This window comes from Mandrillus leucophaeus, unplaced genomic scaffold (genome assembly GCF_000951045.1).
Source record: "Mandrillus leucophaeus isolate KB7577 unplaced genomic scaffold, Mleu.le_1.0 Scaffold39, whole genome shotgun sequence".
Taxonomy (NCBI): Eukaryota; Metazoa; Chordata; class Mammalia; order Primates; family Cercopithecidae; genus Mandrillus; species Mandrillus leucophaeus.
Window position 1 is genome coordinate 675647 of NW_012104142.1, and position 6656 is coordinate 682302.

Below are 6656 nucleotides of genomic sequence, written 5' to 3' on the forward strand. Positions count from 1 at the left end.
GGAATGGAACAAATCTTTATAAGAACACAAGAAGTGAGTTTTATTATTCTTAGCAATTTTGAATTTTGCCCCAGGTTTTTATTTTTGCAGTGATCTGTTTACAGTGTTTAAAGCGCAAAGAGATACATTTTCTTTTCAAATACAGATGTAGATATAAAAGCACCTGTACTTAATACTCTCAAAGCCACTTTGTTCTATTTTCTACTTGAAATTTCCAAGCTGTGGGTAATCCTTACCCACGGACCCTGACTCTATGGAAAATACCCCCCAATGCTTATGGTATATGGAAAACCAAAACCAAAACAACAATTTTAACCAGGAGGTGCAAGCATGGGGTGGATAGGCTGAGTTAACCTGCAAGTGTCTGTGGCTGGGGGTCCTGCCTGTGCTGGGGTAGGGGTGGGCAGTGGATACAGGGTTTATCTCGAGGGGCTGCAGCCCAGTATTGTCTCCCCTCTAGGGGGTCTATAGGTCAGTGTCCTATTTTACAAAGGAAGAAACCCAGACAAAAGGCTAAGATCCTGTTACTAATAAGTAATAGAGGGAAAATCCAAACTTAGCTTTAACTGACTATCCATATTCTTTCTATTATATCAGGATGGGTCAAAGTTCCAGAGCTGGCTGGGTGTGGTGGCTCACGCCTATAATCCTAGCACTTTGGGATGCCGAGGTGCCTGGATCACTTGAGGTCAGGAGTTCAAAACAAGCCCGGCCAACATGGTGAAACCCTGTCTCTACTAAAAATACAAATATTAGACTGACGTGGTGGCCTGCACCTGTAATCCCAGCTACTCGGGAGGCTGAGGCAGGAGAATCCCTTGAACCTGGGAGGTGGAGGGTGCAGTGAGTCGAGATGGTGCCACTGTACTCCAGCCTGGGTGGCAGAGCAAAACTCTCGTCTAAAAAAGAAAAAGAAAAAGAAAAAGAAAAAAAAGTCCGGGCGCAGTGGCTCGCTCCTGTAATCCCAGCACTCTGGGAGGCCGAGACGGGTGGATCACTTGAGGTCAGGAGTTTGAGACCAGCCTGACCAACATGGTGAAACCCCCTCTCTACTAAAAATAAAAATTAGCTGGGCGTGGTGGCAGACACCTGTAATCCCAGCTACTCAGGAGGCTGAGGCAGGAGAATTGCTTGAACCCAGGAGGTGGAGGTTGCGGTGAGCCAAGATTGCGCCACTGCACTCCAGCCTGGGCAACAAGAATGAAACTCTGTCTCAAACCAAAAAAAAAAAGTAAAAAATTTCCAGGGCTGCTTTCACTTCACTTTTTAATTTTGCTTAATTTAATCTTTATCAAAGTGATATATTTATATAGTTTAAGAAGTCAAATAATACCATAAGAGTAATAGCAACAGACAGTGGTCTCCTCTAATACTTCCCTAATCTTCATTCCTGTCCCCAGAGGTAACTGATTTCAATTCTTTTAGTCATTTTTTCTGGAATTTATATCCATATGTCTTAACATAATAACATTATTATTTATTTTTTCTTTAATAGTTAAAAACTTTTTTTTTTTTTGAAACAGTCTCCTTCTGTCACCCAGGCTGGAATACAGTGACGTGATTATAGCTCACTGCAGCCTTGAACTCTAGGCTCAAGCAATCCTTCTGCCTCAGTCACCTGAGTACCTGAGACTACAGGCATCCGCCACTGCACCCGGCTAATTTTAAAAAATGTTTCGAAGAGATGAGGTCTCAGTATGTTGCCCAGGCTGGTCTCCAATTCGTGGGCTCAAGTGGTCCTCCCACCTCAGCCTCCCAAAGTACTAGGATTATAGGTGTGAGCCACTATGCCTAGTCTTACTTTTTTCTAGTTTTAATGGCTTTCATCAGCATATCCTTCATTTGAAGTCTCTACTTTTCAGAATTTATTAAAATTTCCACTCTAGACAAATACATGATTAATTTTGGTAAACTTTCCATGGGCATACGAAAAGGATGTATATTTTGTATTCATGGCATTAAAAATTACTATTATTATTATTTTATGAGATGGAGTCTTGCTCTGTTGCCGAGGCTGGAGTGTGGTGGTGCAATCTCGGCTCACTGCAACCTCTGCCTCCCAGGTTCAAGTGATTCTCCTGCCTCAGCCTCCTGAATAGCTGGGACTACAGGCACGCGCCACCATGCCTGGCTAATTTTTGTATTTTTTTAGTAGTGACGGGGTTTCACCATATTGTCCAGGCTGATCTTGAGCTCCTGACTTCTCAAACTCTTCACCTCAAGTGATCCGCTCACCTTGGCCTCCCAAAGTGCTGGGATTACAGGTGTGAGCCACTGCACCCGGCCAAAAATTCTAAATGTACCTATTAAACTAAGTTTATTGATTTTATTGCCCAATCCTGTATACATGATTATTGTTTGCTTACTTGATTTATCAAGTTTTGAACATGTATATTAAAATGCCCAACTATATTGTTTTATTAATTGTGTCTGTAGTTCTAGGGATGTTTACCTTATATATTTGGCTGCTGTTGTTTGGTACATAAAGATTTCTGGCTCTTCCAAAGGTTTTTCTTTTTTTCTTTTCTTTTCCTTTTCTTTTATCTTTTCTTTTCCTTTTCTTTGATCTTATCTTTTCTTTCTCTTTTTTTTTTTTTTTTTTCTTTTTCTTTTTTTCTAGACAGGGCCTGGCTCTGTCACCCAGGCTGGAGTGCAGTGGCGCCATCTTGGCTCACTGCAACCTCTGCCTCCTGGACTACAGACACACACTGCCACTCCCGGCTGATTTTTGTGTTTTTTTTGTAGAGACAGAGTTTTGCTATGTTGCCCAGGCTGGTCTCAAACGCCTGAGCTCAATCAATCCACCCATCGCGGCTTCCCAAAGTGCTGGGATTACAGGCTTCAGTCACGGCTGCTTTTCCAGAGGTTTTAAAGTTACATAATATACTTCATCCAGTTTCATGCTTTTGTTTTTCTTCTTCTTCTTCCTCTTCTTCTTCTTCTCCTCCTCCTCCTCCTCCTCCTCCTTCTTCTTCTTCTTCTTTTTCTTTTTTTTGAGACAGGGTCTCACTCCTAGGCTGGAGTGCAGTGGCGCAGTCACAGCTGACTGCAATCTCCACCTCCTGGGTTCCAGCAATTCTCCTGCTTCAGCTTCCTGAGTAGCTAGGACTACAGGTTCCACCATGCCTGGCTACCTTTTGTATTTTTGGTAGAGACGGGGTTTCACCATGTTGCCCAGATGGTCTCAAACTCCTGGGCTCAAGCAATCCTTCTGCTTTGACCTCGAAATGTGCTAGGATTATGGACCTGGGCCACCATGCATGGCCGTTTTATGCATTTTATCTTGTCACATTGATATTAATGTTGTGATGCTGATTTTTTTTCGTAGGCTGCCTTTGCTTGCTACCTCTTTGCCTATTCCTTTATTTTCAACTTTCCTTGTTCACTTTGTTTTTGGTACATCTTACATTAACCATATATAGCTAGATTCTTTTTCAATGCAACTGACAATCTCTTGAATAGGTGCATAAACCCATTCATATTTGTTGTAGTAACTGAAATATTTTTATTCCTTTCATCATGTTTTACATTTATGCTTTATTTTAGGCAACATGGTTCTTTTCTCTGTATCTCGTTCTTTCCTTTTTTTTCTTGGTCAAATTCTAGAATACCTGCTTTGGAGTTTCTAACCACCTTAATTAAAGTTTTAGTTCTCTAATAATATGTAAAATTAAATAGCTACATTTTCCCCAATAAGATATTTTACTTACTTTTTATTTTTCAAGGTAAATAAAATTTTTAGACAGTTTTCTGCCCCCCATTCTCTCCTCTTCTCCACTCAAGGTCCTGGGTTTCACCGATATCATTTAACTTCTTTAGTCCTTGGAGTATTTTTTCATTTTGTTTGCTTTTCTTTTTATTTTTTGAGATGGTGTCTCATTCTGTTGCCCAGGCTGGAGTGCAGTGGCATGATCTCGTCTCACTGCAGCCTCTGCCTCCTGGGTTCAAGTGATTCTCCTGCCTCAGCCTCCTTAGTAGCTGAGATTACAGGTATGCGCCACCATGCTTGGCTAATTTTGTTTTTTTGTTTTTTTTTAGTAGAGTTAGGGTTTCACCTTGTTGGTCAGGTTGGTCTCAAACTCTTGCCTCGAATGATCCACCTGCCTCAGCCTCCCAAAGTGGTGGGATTACAGGTGTGAACCACCTCGCCTGGCCTGTTAGTTTGTTTTTAGAGAAACATTGTGTTGAATGGTAAAGCTTAGCACACCCCAGCACCAGGAATGGCATGGAGTTGCAGCAACAGGGACAGGCAGGTGATCCCCACAGAGCCTCACATGGCGAAGAGGATGAGGAAGACGACCATCAAACAGAAGAGCCCCATGGCCTCAGACAAGGGAAGCCCAGAATGGCATAGGAGAAGAGCTGCTGCTTGAGAGATGGGTTCTTGGCATAGCCACTGATCAAGCTGCCAAACACAGTTCCAATGCCAGCCCCTGAAACAGCCACACCAACTGTGGCTGCCCTAGCACCAATCAACTTGGCTGCTGTGTCAATGTCTCCAGAGACAACACTGGTCTGGAACTCCTGTTTGGCTCTTGGAGTTGGGGGCTGCTGTAGGAAGGCTGTTTAGATGAATTCTCTGAGCTGTTCAGGAAGGAGGCAGACACAGGCCCTATTAGATGCCTGGTACAACAGCAGATCAGAGCTGGAGAAATGAGTATTGCCCCGGTGGTCCATATTTTTTTCAGTCTCCCAGCTTTAGCCCTTGGTCTCAGCTGTCTTGGAATATTTTTAAATCTGGATTATTTATTCCAAGAATTCTCACTTAAAAATGTATCTATATCTACACATACATATACACACATACACACACACACATTTCATACCCAGTCATGTTATCATAATCCATTTAGGTTTTTTCTTTTTTTATAGAGATGAGGTCTTGGTATGTTGCTCAGGCTGGTCTTGAACTCCTGGGCTCAAGAGATCCTCCCGCTTTGGTCTCCCAAAATGCTGGGATTATAGGCATGAGCCACCATGCCCAGCCCTAGATTTTTTTAAAATAAATTTTATTGTGTTTATTTAAGATATACATCGTGATATTATGGGATACATGTAGATAATAAAAAGGTTACTATTGTGGAGCAAGTTAACATATCCATCATCTCACAGTTACCTTTTTTTTTGTTTTTATGGCAAGAACAGCTACATCTACTCATTTAGCATGAATCTCATTGACAGTACAATTTTATTACCTAGAGCCCTAAGTAATAAAATTAGATCTACATTTTATTAGATCTACCTACATTAGATCTCTAGACTTCTTCATCCCTCATGTCTGATACTCTACTTATGTCTTTCCATTTCTTTCTCCCTGACTCCCAGCTCCTGGTAACCACTGTCTGGTTCTCTATCTTTGTATGTTTCAATTTTTAAAAAAGATTCCATATATAAATGAGATCATGTAATATTTTTATTTCTGTTTGGCTTGTTTCACTTAGTGTAATGTTCTCCAGGTTCATCTGTGTTGTGGCTAATGGCAAGATCTCGTTCCTTTTTAGGGCTGAATATATGTGTGTGTGTATATATATATATATATACGTTGTACACATATACCAGTTTCTTTATTCATTCATCTGTGGACAGACACTTGGGTTGTTTCCATATCTTCACTATGGTGAATAATGACACAATGAACATGGGAGTGCAGATATCTTTATGAGGTGGTGATTTTACTTCCTTTGTGTATATGCCCAGAAGAGGGATTGCTGAATCCTATGGTAGCTGTATTAGTCTATTTTCACATTGCTATAAAGAACTACCTGAGACTTGGTAATTTATAAAGAAAAGAGGTTTAGCTTACCCGCAGTTCCACAGGCTGTACAGGAAGCATGGCTGGGGAGGCCTCAGGAAACTTACAATCATGGCAGAAGGCAGAGGAAAAGCAAGCACATCCTACATGTCTGGAGAAGGAGGAAGAGAATTAAGGGGAGATATTACACACTTTTAAACAACCAGGTCTCATGAGAGCTCACTCACTATCACGTGAACAGCAAGGGGAAAATCTGCCCCCATCATCCAATCACCTCCCACCAGGCCCCTCCTCCAATGCTGGGGATTACAATTTGACATGAGATTTGGGAAGGGACACAAATCTAAACCATATCAGTAGCATTCATTTGGATTTAACTACATCTATTGCTCACTACTGTTTTCTCTTTGTCTTCCCCCCATCAGTGGCTCATGTTACGGGATCCTTGAAGGTACCGCTTTGCCAACCGGAAACGTCTGTGGCCGGTGGTGCCTTTGCCTGAGTTTTACTTGCGCCCACTGGGCTCCTTCTATCTAGTTGACCTGGCAGGCTGCACTTGAGTCACGCTACTGGCCTGGATCCCATGCCTACCAAGGGTGAGCCAGGCACAGAGCGGTAAAGGGTGCATGAGTGAGTGAGCATGGGGTCTGGCCACTGCACACAGTCAGGCATGCCAGCTGTGGTGGGGTGGGCAGCTCCAGGCGCCAGCATGGGTGCTGGCTCCCTGCAAGGCTGCAACTGGACCAGGCATACCACAAGTGGCCTCCAGTGTGGGCACCTGGGAATGCAGTGGTGCCCAAAAGATTGGGGAATGCCAAGAACCACAGAGCCCCAAACAGGGTGTCACAGCCCTGTGCTGGGGAGCTCCTAGGTCTAGGATCCCCAAAGGGCTGCAGCTCTTCTC

General features: G+C 42.8%; 1 pseudogene; it reads right to left on the minus strand.

Annotated features, from left to right (window-relative positions):
* Positions 1-4270: 4270 nt before the first annotated feature.
* LOC105547523 lies at positions 4271-4834 on the minus strand (annotated as a pseudogene).
* Between the last annotated feature and the right edge of the window lie 1822 nt (positions 4835-6656).